The sequence below is a fragment of the Narcine bancroftii genome, chromosome 1 (genome assembly GCF_036971445.1).
Source record: "Narcine bancroftii isolate sNarBan1 chromosome 1, sNarBan1.hap1, whole genome shotgun sequence".
Lineage (NCBI taxonomy): Eukaryota > Metazoa > Chordata > Chondrichthyes > Torpediniformes > Narcinidae > Narcine > Narcine bancroftii.
The window spans coordinates 230,003,672-230,018,261 of NC_091469.1; the positions used below are offsets into that span (position 1 = coordinate 230,003,672).

The 14,590-nt window shown below is 42.2% G+C and overlaps 2 long non-coding RNA genes across 6 annotated transcripts in view; one reads left to right on the forward strand and one right to left on the reverse strand.

The window, feature by feature from the left end:
• The window catches only part of LOC138740050 (uncharacterized), a 108,484-nt gene that overhangs the window by 82,383 nt on the left and 11,511 nt on the right, over nucleotides 1–14,590 (forward strand). The gene's annotated exons all lie outside the window — the stretch shown is intronic.
• Nucleotides 1–14,590, reverse strand: part of LOC138740067 (uncharacterized) — a 75,643-nt gene that overhangs the window by 43,930 nt on the left and 17,123 nt on the right. The window contains exon 3 of one of the 2 annotated variants that reach the window (XR_011342652.1): nucleotides 8,105–8,214. The exons of the other annotated variant lie outside the window; for it this stretch is intronic. This is a non-coding gene — a long non-coding RNA (uncharacterized lncRNA). Of the gene's footprint in view, nucleotides 1–8,104; nucleotides 8,215–14,590 lie in introns of those variants that run through there. 2 annotated transcript variants of the gene reach the window in all.

Genomic DNA, 14,590 nt, shown 5'->3' on the forward strand with positions numbered 1-14,590 from the left:
CCGGCCCCTCCTGAGCCAGTCACATGGGAGCCATCAAAGTGTGAACTGGTGTTCAGACTTTTACCTGAATAAAGCCTGTTGTACAGCCTTTTGAGTTTTGTGCTTGCTGGCTGCTACGTCAGCGCACCACAGGCTCTAGGCTAGTGGCTCCTCTTTGTGTGCCTTTACGGCAAACCAAAGGTGACAAATTTTGTGCATTTCTGTACATAACAATAAAGGAATATTGAACAAGGGCACTTTGGTACAAATACTTAGAAATGCAAACTTTGAGAGCTTTGTCTGAAGATATACTGCAACTCAATAGCAAAAGTAAAGTAAGAAAAACACGAAAGAAGATGGGATGCCATCTGAAAACAATACATGACATCACTCACCATAGCAACACTATTTTCTTAAATCATTTTCATTTACTTGAGTTTCCTTCTGTGCAGAAAACTAAGAATGCTGGACAGAAAATCGTTCCAACAATAGATACAGCAGCATGGCCAGTTGCAAACAATCATTTGGAGAAGATTTCTCTTTTGACATACAAAATGTTCAGGGCTGCCCAGCTCTTGACAAAAGGAGAGTTCTAAATGGTGCAGGAAAGTAACTGAGTGCTTAGCTTAAGAGAGAGGCAAATGATTCCTTATCAAATGGAAAAGGCTGCATACTTTCAAAGCATGAAAAACAGAATGAGAATAATTGTTCGAAGATTGAAGAAAGATACATGTTTAGAATGTTTCCCATGGTAGGGGGTGTCTAGGACAAGAGGGAACAACTGCAAAAATAAGAGGCATCAATTTAAAACGAAGTTGCGAAAAGATCTCTTTAGGTCTTGAGTCTGTGGAACTTGTTGCCCCAGGCCAAAATGGAGGCCATTGGGTGTATTTACAGCAGAGCTTGACAGGTATTTGATTAGTCAGGGCATTTAGGGTAACGGGGAAAAGGCTGGGAAGTGAGGGTGAGTGGGAGGGATGGATCAGTTCATGATAGAATGGCAGAGCAGACTCAGTGGACCTACTTTGGCTCCTATGTAGTTTACATTACATTGGAAAAGGCACAGTTATGCAATATTCTCCCCTACCAAACTGGTGCAAGCATGCGTGAAACCAAAAGCTCACAGCATGGAAGACGAGGCAGTAGCCAAGCATGTAGGGAATGGGATAAAAAGGACAAAGCAGAACTGCGAGACAGGGATGTCGTTTTACATAATCATGCTTTCTGTTTGACAAACTCTCTCACTGCACTTTGATACAGGGGAAAAAAAAACTTGCAACATTTGACAGGAAAAAATATTACTGATAAATGCAGGTCAGGTGGTTCTTTTTTTCCAATTGAAATCAAAACATATCAATGAATTGGCAACAGTAACAAAGTCCATTCATCAAATGGGAAAATAACATCAGCTTCAACCTTTCAAAATGCTTAAATCATTTAATTAAGATGTAAAAATGAGACTGGAGACCATGACAATTTTAAAAAAAAATGGTGGTGCAAGAGGTTGAAGTAGCCACTTCGGATCCGTACAACGTTGAAGTCTCCTACCCTACATCCATTGTCCATGCTGGAAAAACAGGAGAGAAAATAAGAAAGATGACCTGGAGTTTCAAACTGGAGGATCGGACTAGTAAGTTAATGAGTGGTTTTAATGTAGTGAAGGATGTGAGCCAGAATGCAGCAAACTGCGGAGCGGATCGGAGGAGATGCGTGAAAGCCACCGCAACCTCTATGCGAGAAGACAGAAGTGTGGCAAATGGACTGGCAGCAGGTTTAGACTGAGAGTTAACCCATTCAGACCCACGCTCCTGACAATCTTATTCACCAATGTAAGATCACTGGAGAAGAAAATGGGTGACCTGAGGCTGCATATGAACTGGAAAGAACGGCAGGGCTGTCATGCTCTGGTGATTACAGAAACATGGCTCCAGGATTCCATTCCAGGTTCAGTGATCCCGCTAGATGGCCTTATCTCTTCAGAGCAGAGATGCTGCTGCTTCTGGCAAGGCTCGAGTGGGATGTGGGCTGTGCATTTAGTTCATTGAGAACTGGTGCACAAATGTCTCTGTTGCAAAGACCTTCTGCTCAGCAGAGATAGTGTACCTGATGGTGAAATGCAGACCCTTCGACCTGCCCAGGGAATTCATAGCTACATGGATCACCACGGTTTACATTCTGACTTTGTCGAAGAGGTGAAATAATGAAGGAGTTTTATGGTGCCATCTGTTAAGTCCTGATGTCCCACCCTTCCTTATTCATACATCCCTTACTTACCCCTCTGACCGCAAGAAGTGCTACACTTGCACTCCCACTTCCTCTCTCATAACCATTTGGGGCCCTAAATAGTCCTTCCAAGTGAAACAACATTGAATCCGCAGGAGTCATCTACTACACATGCAGCTCTCGTCGTGGCCTCTTCTGAATCAGAGAGACTGGCCGCAGGCTGGGAGATCATTTTGTTGAGCATCTTTACTCTGGCTGCTGCAATAACGGAGACCTCCCAGTAGCCAGCTATTTTAATTCCACACACCATTCCCACACCAACATGTCTATCCATGGCCTCATGCTCTGCTAAACCAAGGCTACTCATTAACACGCAATATTCTGTCTGGCCACTCTCAAATCAGAAGGCATCAACATCGGCATCTCCAGTTTCTGTTAAACCCCTCCCTCCAACCTCCTACTTTCCTTGTCCCTGTATTTCCTGTACTCCTGTTCCCCATCCCTTCCCTCTCCATTCAGAGCTACCTCTCAATTTACCACTTCTCAGCTGTTGTCTCTTCTACTCTTCCAGCTGTTTGACCATAGAATATTACAGCACAGAAACGGGCAATTTGGCCCATCTAGCCTGTACCAAACTATTATTCTCCTCATTTCAGTTAATATCTCTCCATTCACCCCCCCACCACACACCCATCCACGTACGTCCAAATTTTCAAAATATTAAAACTGAGCCCGCAATCACCGCAGGCAGCACATTTCATATTCCCACTACTCTCTCTGTGAAGAAGTTCTGCCTAATATTCCCCTTAAACCTTTCCCCTTTCACCCTTAACCCATGTCCTCTGGTTTGTATCTCACTCAGCCTCAGTGGAAAAAAAACCTAATTGTCGTTAATCTATCTATACCCTGATAATTTTGTATACCTCTATCAAATATCCCCTTGTTCTTCTGATTCCTTGACAAAATGCTCCAGGCCAAAATGTTGGTTATAAATCTTTATTTCCAATGGTCACAGTGAGACCTGTCGAGTTCCTCCAGTATTTTTGTGTTTTTGCCACAATCACAGCGTTGCAGTCTTTCATGTTTCATCCCCCTTGTTCATCTATGCTGCAGGAAATAAAATCTTCACCTGTTTCACTTTCTCTGTAATTCAGTTCCCCAAGTCTCAGCAACTGTCTTACCTGTTAGTCCGTACTCTTCCCCAGCCCATTCCTCCCCCTTCCTTCCTATCTCCCCACCTTTGTATTCAGGCACCTGCCTGCCTTTTGCGTGTACCTTGACGAAGGGCACAATGTTGGTTGCCCTTTACTTCCGATAGATGCTGCGTGACCTGCTGAATTTCTCCAGGACCCTTGTGTTTTGCACTGTTTGCATTGGTATTCATTTGAATGAAACCAGTTGACACAACTTGAGTGGCATTCTGAATGCTTAGATTTCTGTGATGAATACCTTCTGGGCATTGAAAACTGACTCATTATGGTGATAAGGGTGGCAGATATCTAAAGATCTGTTATTTTTGAATGAGAGAAATCATGTCTGTGTCTCTACGAACCTACCAGTAAAATCCAGCAATGGCTAGGAACACCAGGTGCTGCAGGTTTCTGTGAGAGGCGCTGGACAAAGAATTTCACGCATGTTACATTCTAAATGTAGTATTATGTGACAATAATGGGCCCTTTACCTTTTCTCTATGATAGAAGTGACTTCATCATAAATTTCTGCTATTTTATCATAGTCACTCATCTGAAGAAACTTCATTCAGTTCCACTTCACTGCATCTCAAATTATCATAATTCCCCCACCTTGTCAACTGAAGATCATTAATTTTAGAGACCACGGTTGGGAAGGAGGGGATGCTCAGGGACTGGAAGGAGGATTGGCTATCAGTGAGTTGAGGCAATGGGAAGGATAGGAACCCATGAATACAGGTCAGTGATCTTCGTTGTTGAGTCCTGGGGATGGAATTGCCAAAAGGGTCTGAGGGTTGCATAATTAGAGTTTCGGATAAAGGTCAATGGGGATGTGGTCAGAGATTGTGTCAAATAAAGTCAGGGTCTGTTTCGGGTTAATACCTCATTTGGTAACTGGGAGTCTCGATAACTGAGAATGACTTCCACTTGGATCAATCTCCCAGTCTGGTATCTATTAAAATAAGCAAGCCTTGCAGTACTTTGAAAGCTAAGTTTTGCAGGTATATTCTGCAAACCGAGCAGGCCTGTCCAAACCAAGGAATAACCTTGGAATTAGAATCCATATGTGCCTTGGATGTTATTTGACCCCTCTGCATTTTTCAAATCACAGGCTGTGATTTTCACCAATATCCTTAATTTTAGCTTATGTTCCTTTAAAAAAAATTGTGTTACAGAACAAGAAAAAAATATGCATTCTCCTCTCTCTGCTGATATATTTTTTTAAATGTGCAACGCTAAATCCTAGAGATTAGATTTGAAAGAAAATATTCATACTTGTTTTTGAACTGTAGGACACACGTTAAAAGTAAAGCATTTTCCACTTGGCTTTCTAAGTTTCTGTTCATATCCAGCCGAAACCAGTCCAGAATCTTCCCCTTCTAATTCATCCCATTGCTGGTGTCATTTCCTTGTTGTAGTTCACATGTAGGATGTGCATATTAGAATCAGAATTTATTGTCATGAACATGACACAAAATTATTTTAGTTTGCGGCAGCATTACAATATTGCTATAAATTACATTTCAAAAATAAAGAACTAGTGCAAGAAAATAGGAGAAAATGAGGTAGTGTCTGTGGTTCATTGTCCATTCAGGAAACCGATGGCAGAGTGGAGGAAGCTATCCTTCTTCCATCTAGTGTTCGTCCTCAGGCTCCTGTACATTTTTCCTGATGGTAGCAGAGTAAAGAGGGCATTGACTGGGTGGTGGGGGTCCATGAGATTAGACACTTCTTTCTTAAGACACCACCTCTTGTAGATGTCCTCGATGGAGTGAGGCCTGTGATGTCCCTGGCTGAGTTAACAACTCACTGGAGTTTTTTCTTGTCCTGAGAGTTGGCACCTCAACACCAGACTGTGACGCAACCAGACAGAATGCTCTCCACTGTACACTTGTAGAAATTTTCGAGAGTTTCCGGTGATGTACCGAATCTCCTCCAACTCCTCACAATGGCGAGCCTTCTTCGTGATTACATCGACATGGAGGCTCCAGGACAGATCCTCAGAGATGTTGACACCCTGGAGTTTGAAGGTCTTGACCCTCTCCACTGCTGACTCCTCGTGTTCTCTTCATTTCATCCTGAAGTTCACAGTTAGGTCCTTGTGTTGCTAACATTGAGTGCAAAGTTGTTTTTGTGACACCACTAACTAATCTATCTCCTGGACACTTCCTCATTGCCATCTGTGAGTCTGCCGATAACTGTGATGTCATCAGAAAATTTGTAGATGGCATTTGAATTGTGCCTGGCCACACAGTCATTGGTGTAGAATGAGTAGAGCAATGGGCTATGCACACATCTTTGAGGTGTGCCTGTGTTGATTGTCAGTGAGGAGGAGATGTTTCCAATTTGTCTTGACTGTAGTCTTGTGAGCAGGAAGTCAAGCATACCGTTCCGGGGTTGGGAGTTGGTGTAGAGGCCCATGTTTTGGAGCTCGTTGACCGGTACTGAGGGAATGATGATGTTGAATGCTGAACTGCAGTGGGTCCAGACCTTTGATTAGGTACTTGTTAGTTCTGGCCTTGACCAACCTGTCAAAGCATTTCATCGCAGTAGATGTGAGTGTTACTGCGTGGTAGTCATTAAGGCAGCTCACTCTGCTCGTCTTGGGCACCGGTATGATTGATGCCCTTTGAAGTAGTCCATTGTGTATTTCTGACTTGTTGACAGAATGCAGGACAATAGCTCACAATCTACATTCTTAACTCAGAGTAAATCAAATAGTCCATCATCCAGACAAAGGTAGGAATATGTGAATTATAGTTGTTTGGATCAAGAATTTTGATACTGATGCAGAGATTTGAGCCACTTGGTGGATTTTTGGTTCTAGATTGCAGGATCGCCAATCTTATTTAATTTTCATTGACTCTCCCACATTTGACATACGCATCGCTCCTTTTATGGACAGCACTGATGTACCACCCCTGCACTTGAAGCACTGACAATTGTTCTACCTCTTCCATTGGACGGAATGCCCTAATGTCCTGTGTGGCCCTGTATCACCCTTTTCCTTCTTTGACCCTTAAATTCCATCACTTCTCTTCTCCCAATGCCCTCTCAATATTCCCTGTTTTCTACTCTCTCAACCCCCTTCCCCTTTAAGCCCTCATCTCCATGGCAGCCTGTGTGCTAGTTGTGACCTCAGGCAGAAGCCTCTCTCTGGGAATGCACAAATTCACACCCAATACATAGTGGGTTGCATAAAAAGGGACAAAAGAGTCAGCCTACAGGATGGAGATTGAAACTTGGCTGAATGGTGCACCAACAATAACCTCCCACTTAATGTCACTAAAACCAAGGAGCTGATTGTTGACTTCAGGGAGGGAAAACCAGATCCAGTGATCACTGGGGGATCAGAGGTGGAGAGGGTGAGCAAATTTAAGCTCTTGGGAGTCACTATATCAGAGGACCTTTCCTGGACCCAACACACTAATGGCATCATGATGACATCACATCAATATCTCTACTTCCTTAGCAGTTTGCAGAGGCTTGGTATGACATTGAAAACTCTGGGAAATTTCTACAGACGTGTGTTGAAAATGTGAGCTGACTGGCTGCATCATCATCTGGTATAGGAACACCAATGCCCCAGAGCATAAAGCCCTGCAAATGGTAGCCTAGGACATCATAGTCAAACCCTTCCCACCATCGAGAACATCTAGAGGGAACACTGCCGTTGGGGAGGAGTAACAATCAGTAATACCACACATACCGCTCTGTTCTCACTGCTGCCATCAGGAAAGAGGAACAGGTGCCACAAGACTCACAACAACAGGTTCCGGAACAGCTGCTACCCCTCCACCATCAGATTCCTCAATGACAAACTCAATTGGGAACTCGTTTAAGGACACTTACTTTTCCACTTTAATAATTTTTTTCTCTCTGTGTTGCAGTTTGTTTACATTCCTTTATTTGATTACATGTATACTTATTTTTCTTGAGTACAGTTTTTTTTTGCACTACTAATAAGTGCTAAATTCTGCCTGGCCCACAGGAAAATGAATCTCAGGGTTATATGTGATGTCATGCATGTACTCTGACAATCAATCTGAAATACTGAAAAAAAATTGGAGCTGCCTAATTCTTCATGACTGGAGGATAAACTAAAGTAATTAAAACTTACTCATATGATATTTCTCTGAATGTAAGTGAACTCTTGTTTACAGCACTCTTTTTCATATATACATTTCGAGCCATTTTCCAAAAGTGATTTAGAAGCTTGAATCTAAATTTACAGGAATGTAGATCCTTAATGTACACAGTTACATTTTACTACTTTTCTATTTAAAAATATGATACGGTAACAGGGCTTTCAGCCCCAAACCCAAATACACCCATGTGACCAATTAATCAACTAACCCAGTACATCTCTGGGGCATGGGAGGAAACCAGGGCACAGGAGGAAACCCATGTGGACACGGGGAGAACGCATAACCTGCTAACGCTAACCATTATGTTGTGGATTTATTGCCGTATTTTGTCATGGTTTTCTCCCATAAAGAAATATCATCCTTTTAAATGGAGTCTCACAAGTCACTTCTATTATACTGGCAATATTTGTTCTTTAAATTGAATTCCCAGGCCCACACTGAACAAACAGCATCATAATTGCATGCTCAGTGTAAACATCAGGAATCCAACTTCATACTAAACTGTTTCAACATTCCTATTCATTTTTATTGCTTTCTGCATGTCGATGAAAATCAAAGCTTCCATTTACTGTCCATTTCTTAATGCCCTGAGTGTGTGATGGAAAGCCTTTCTGTTTACTTCTACAGATGGTTCTCTTGCAATCCTGGTAGGTCTGGAATGTCAGTCTTTTTCACTGAAATCACAGAGTATATTTTCTAATTACAGAGACCATAATTTAAAGTTTTTTTTAATCTATTGGTCTTATAGAAATAACCAATATTTCAGCCTCAGGTCAAGGATTTCAATAACTCACTCAAATACATCTGTGTAACCATAACAGATTTAAACAGGAAGTATATTAAAGGATGTTTGATTTAAGTAAACATCAGTTGCCAAATGATTTATATTAAATTCTTTTTGTTTGGGTGACCTAAGAAATTTGAGGAAATAAAAATAAACAAGAAAGAAAAATATGGTTTTTGAGTGGCACAGTTAGAGTGTTTGAGGAATGAAGTCAGTAGATTGTAACCGACAGTTTCAATTACCTGCACACGGTCCAGAGACACGTCTGTCTTTGAGAGCTTGAGAAATGTACCCAGGAAAAGAATGAATTAGCCTTAAGATTTGAAGAAATTATGTGGTAATTCAAGCAGAAAATTAGCAATTATATTTCATGTCATCAGTAATAACTATTTCTAAAAAATCTTTGCTTAATGTTAGACACTGCAACCGTAAATCAAATAGCAACACCTGTATTCCATCAACTAGAATGTCCTCTGCAATGCAATGCCATTTTGGTTTAAATGTAGTTTCACAAACGATAAGCAATACTGCTGACATCGGTTCAATGAAAAAAAATCACAAGTAACTCATTTAATGGGATAACCTGACCTTGGTTCAGAAGAGCAGACTTCTATTTACTTAATGCAAAAAGCAGTATATCTTATCTGTGAAGGATTCTCTTGCATTGAATACACAGACAGTTCAATCAACAGTTCAAAGCAACAAAAAAAGGTTCAAAATGTGCCTTAGAAGATGTGCAACTGTTGGACAAAACATATAGAATCTTGAAAAGCTGTGGCTAGAGGAAAAACTGATCTCGCAGTCTTTATCTTGTCACTACAATTTTTCCTGACAACAAGGAAGCATCAGCTCATAAAAATAGTGCTTTGTTTTGAGAAATTATTAGTATAAACCATGTGGTAACAGAATTATGTGGACAAATCATTTTCTATGGTAATTGGTACTCTAGTTTTGTGGAAACATTGTTTGCACCATAGTTCTGCAAGCTTGTCCATCTGTTGAAATAGATATTTTATTCAGAATATCTTCAGCAAGGCATTAGAGATTTTACCAACGTGATATTATGGTCTCCAGTTTAAAAAGAAAAATGGTGTTTACAAATATCTACAACTATTCTATTAGGACCTTTAGCTGGAGTTCAGGATGAGTTAGAAATCTAAAATATTAATAACATTACTGGTCAGACAGCATCTGTAATAAACAAAAATAGGAGGTGAAGTTTATATATTGTTCTCAAGGCATGAATTTGGACAATTGGAATGACCAAATAGGCCATGGCAGGCAAGTAATTCCCTACTTCTCCTTCTGTTCCTCATACTCTTGGAATGATCAGATGTGGAGAAATATTGTCAACTGGCAACAAATAATTTGTCTTTTCACAGACGCTGCCCTTCCTGAGTGAGCAAAGTTTGCAGAGCCGAGGAAGGGCGATGAGAGAAATTGGAGAAGACTTAATTTAAGATGATCAATCCTTAGGTGATATTTCACCACTATTTAGTCTAATAACAGCTGATAAAATAGAAAATAAGGTCAAGGAAGTTATGGTACAACTTTATAAAATATTGCTGAGACACCATCTGGAATATCATGTGCAATTTTGGTCAGTGCAGTAGATCAAGGGCATGATTGCTCTGGAGAGGGTGCAATGGAAATTCACCCGGATTTGCCTGGGACTGAATAGATGGGTTTGTTTTCCTTGGAGAGAAAGGGGGAAGGGAACAGCATAGTGGTGAACAATATTATGATCAGCATAGACTGAGATTACTAAACTTCTCTTTTACTGATATTAGACTCACATGCCCATAATTACCTTGCATATCCCTGCAGTCTTTCCTGAATAAAGATGCCTTATGTCAGTTGTTCTCAACTTTTTTCTTTCCACTCACATATCACTTTAAATAATCCCCGTACCGGTGCTCTGTGATTAGTAAGAGATGAGTTAAGGTGGTATATGAGTTGGAAGGGAAGGTTGTAGTTACTGAAATATTTTGCTTGAGAAAAATTGACATTGGGCCACTTCCTTTGGGGTTATCAACCTATCCACATACAAGTCAATTAGGTATGATTAAAACAGTGGTTTTCAAACTTTTTCTTTCCATCTACATACCATCTTAACCAATCCCTTACTAATCACAGACTACCGATGGCATAGGCATTACTTAAAGTGATATGTGAGTGGAAAGAAAAAGGTTGAGAACCAGTGATCTACATTATCCCATTCAAACTACTTGCCCAGCTACTTGTGCCTGAAAATTTAGTCCCCACAGTCTCACCTCCTGTTGGGGGTATCTACATGCTGACTCAAAAAGCTCTCCTTGGTTCACTTTAAAAACTCTGCCCTTCTGCGCCTTTCACACTTAGGAAATCCCAAATAATATAATGTAATCCCATATTACTATAATCCTATAGTAAACATCTCCTAAACATCTCCTTTAATTCTCCAAGGACAGATTCATTCTGCTCAGTGTGCACAAATAAAAAGCAATAATTTAAGAGTTTATCTACACCAGTGAGCTCCAAGCTCCTGTTATTTTTTTTGTCCTATTTGCTCTTTATGTTTTTGGAAAGTGCTTTGAGATTTTCTTTTATGTTGTCCATTAATTGGGAGTAGTCAAAAGGTGCCAGATAGCCCTTTGAACACTGAGGAGCAGGTAAGTAGGCAGATTTAGGAATGGTGCAGATATTACAGGGTTGTTGTTATGGGAGACTTCATCTTCTCTAATATCGAATGGCATCTCCTTATTGAAAGAGGGATAGATGGGACAGAATTTGTCAGGTGTAACCTAGAAGGATTCCTGAAACAGTATGTGGACAAGCTGACCAGATGAGAGGATCTAGTACTGGGTAATGAACTTGGTCACATGCCAGGCTTCTCAGTAGGGTAATATTTATTTGAAAGTTACCATAACTCCGTGACCTTTATAATAGCTATGGACAAGGATAGGAATAGACAACATGATAAAGTGTTTAATTAGGGAAGGGATTATTACAATCGGATCAGGCAGGAACCGGGGAGAGGAAATCAGGGAAAAGTGCAGAAGTAATGTGGAGGTTATTTAGGGACCATTTGCGAGGGGTTCTGGATAGGTTTGTCCCACTGAAACAGGGAAAAGATGGTAGGAAATAGAAACCTTGGTCGACAGAATATGTGAAATAGGTAGTTAAGAGGAAGTCAAGTTTATTGTCATCTGATTGAACTAGTACAACATTCTCCATCCTCAGTGCAAAGCACACAGACACACGCCAGACATAATGTACATGTAGACAAACAATACATATGCAGGACAAACATTTCATCTGTATACATAAATAAATTAATATTGTTTTGTACATATGAGGGTTTTTGGATGTTTAGTCTGAGCAGCTCTGCATGCCAAACTGCATGAGTTTTTCAAGCTTTGTTGGGACCAAGGTAAACTGCTTCAGGATCTTCGTGATGCCACCATCATCACCCTGTACAAAAACAAAGGCGAGAAACCAGACTGCTCAAACTACAGGGGAATCACGTTGCTCTCCATTGCAGGCAAAATCTTCGCTAGGATTCTACTAAATAGAATAATACCTAGTGTCGCCGAGAATATTCTCCCAGAATCACAGTGCGGCTTTCGCGCAAACAGAGGAACCACTGACATGGTCTTTGCCCTCAGACAGCTCCAAGAAAAGTGCAGAGAACAAAACAAAGGACTCTACATCACCTTTGTTGACCTCACCAAAGCCTTCGACACCGTGAGCAGGAAAGGGCTTTGGCAAATACTAGAGCGCATCGGATGTCCCCCAAAGTTCCTCAACATGATTATCCAACTGCACGAAAACCAACAAGGTCGGGTCAGATACAGCAATGAGCTCTCTGAACCCTTCTCCATTAACAATGGCGTGAAGCAAGGCTGTGTTCTCGCACCAACCCTCTTTTCAATCTTCTTCAGCATGATGCTGAACCAAGCCATGAAAGACCCCAACAATGAAGACGCTGTTTACATCCGGTACCGCACGGATGGCAGTCTCTTCAATCTGAGGCGCCTGCAAGCTCACACCAAGACACAAGAGAAACTTGTCCGTGAACTACTCTTTGCAGATGATGCCGCTTTAGTTGCCCATTCAGAGCCAGCTCTTCAGCGCTTGACGTCCTGCTTTGCGGAAACTGCCAAAATGTTTGGCCTGGAAGTCAGCCTGAAGAAAACTGAGGTCCTCCATCAGCCAGCTCCCCACCATGACTACCAGCCCCCCCACATCTCCATCGGGCACACAAAACTCAAAACGGTCAACCAGTTTACCTATCTCGGCTGCACCATTTCATCAGATGCAAGGATCGACAATGAGATAGACAACAGACTCGCCAAGGCAAATAGCGCCTTTGGAAGACTACACAAAAGAGTCTGGAAAAACAACCAACTGAAAAACCTCACAAAGATAAGCGTATACAGAGCCGTTGTCATACCCACACTCCTGTTCGGCTCCGAATCATGGGTCCTCTACCGGCACCACTTACGGCTCCTAGAACGCTTCCACCAGCGTTGTCTCCGCTCCATCCTCAACATCCATTGGAGCACTTACACCCCTAACGTCGAAGTACTCGAGATGGCAGAGGTCGACAGCATCGAGTCCACCTTATGAAGATCCAGCTGCGCTGGATGGGTCACGTCTCCAGAATGGAGGACCATCGCCTTCCCAAGATCGTATTATATGGCGAGCTCTCCACTGGCCACCGTGACAGAGGTGCACCAAAGAAAAGGTACAAGGACTGCCTAAAGAAATCTCTTGGTGCCTGCCACATTGACCACCGCCAGTGGGCTGATAACGCCTCAAACCGTGCATCTTGGCGCCTCACAGTTTGGCGGGCAGCAACCTCCTTTGAAGAAGACCGCAGAGCCCACCTCACTGACAAAAGGCAAAGGAGGAAAAACCCAACACCCAACCCCAACCATCCAATTTTCCCTTGCAACCGCTGCAATCGTGTCTGCCTGTCCCGCATCGGACTTGTCAGCCACAAACGAGCCTGCAGCTGACGTGGACTTTTTACCCCCTCCATAAATCTTCGTCCGCGAAGCCAAGCCAAAGAAAGAAGAGTCTGAGCAGCTCCTTTGGCCTTTCAACATTCTTACTGCCCGAGGGAAGAAACTATTCCTCAGCCTGGTGATGCTGGCTCTGATACTCCTGCATCTCATTCCCGATGGGAGCAGTTGAAAGATGATGTTGGCAGTGTGGAAGGGGTCCTTAATGATTCTAGTAGACCACGCTGATTGGGGGAGGGAGACTCCAGTGATCCTCTCGGCCACACTCATTGTCCTGTGGATTGACTGCCAATCCATTTCTCTGCAGCAACTGTGCCACCCTGTGATGCAGCCAGCCAGGACACTCTTCGTAGAGCTCCTGTAGAAAGTTGACCTAATGGTGGCCGGTATCCTTGCCCACTTCAGTCTTCTCAGGAAGTGCAGTTGCTGTGGTGCCTTCCTGACAAGCGAGGAGATGTTGAGTGTCCATGATAGGTCACTAGTTAAATGAACTCCAAGGAACCTGGTGCTCTCCACTCTCTCCACTACAGAGTTGTTGATGTGTAGTGGAGGGAAGAAAGAATCATGAGGTTAAAGAAGAAAAAGAAAGGAAGGGCTCATGAAAATGATATGGTGGCCAGTAAGGAATTTTAGAAAAGTCTTAGGAGAGCTGGAAGGGGCATGAGAAGGCCTTGGCAAGTAGGATTAAGGAACTCCTGAAGGCATTCTATGCATACATAAAGAATAACAAGAGTGAAGGTAGGGATGCTGAATGATAAAGGAGACGACATGTGTCTGGAGGCAGAGGAGTTAGGAGAGGCCTTAAATGAACATTTTGCTCACTTTTTACCAGAGGGAAGGACCTTGGTCAACATGAGGTCAGTATAGAACAGTGGTTTTCAAACTTTTTCTTTCCACTCACTGTGAGTGGCATAGGTGCTCTGTGATTAGTAAAGGATTACTTAAGGTGGCACGTGAGTGGAAAGAAAAAGTTTGAAAACCACTAATATAGAACAAAATGATGTGCTGGGGCATGCTAAGGTTAAGAAAGAGGAAGTGCTGGATATTAAAAACATTAAAAACATCAGGATGGATAAAACTCCAGGACCAGAAGAGATATATCCTGGTTACAACAGAAAGCAAAGGAATAGATTACTGAGGCATTTGTAAAGATCTTTGCATCCTCCCTGGCCAAAGGGGAGATACCAGAGAATTAGAGAAAGGCAATCTGATACCCTTGCTTAATAAAAGTTATAAGTAGAATCCCGGAAATTTATT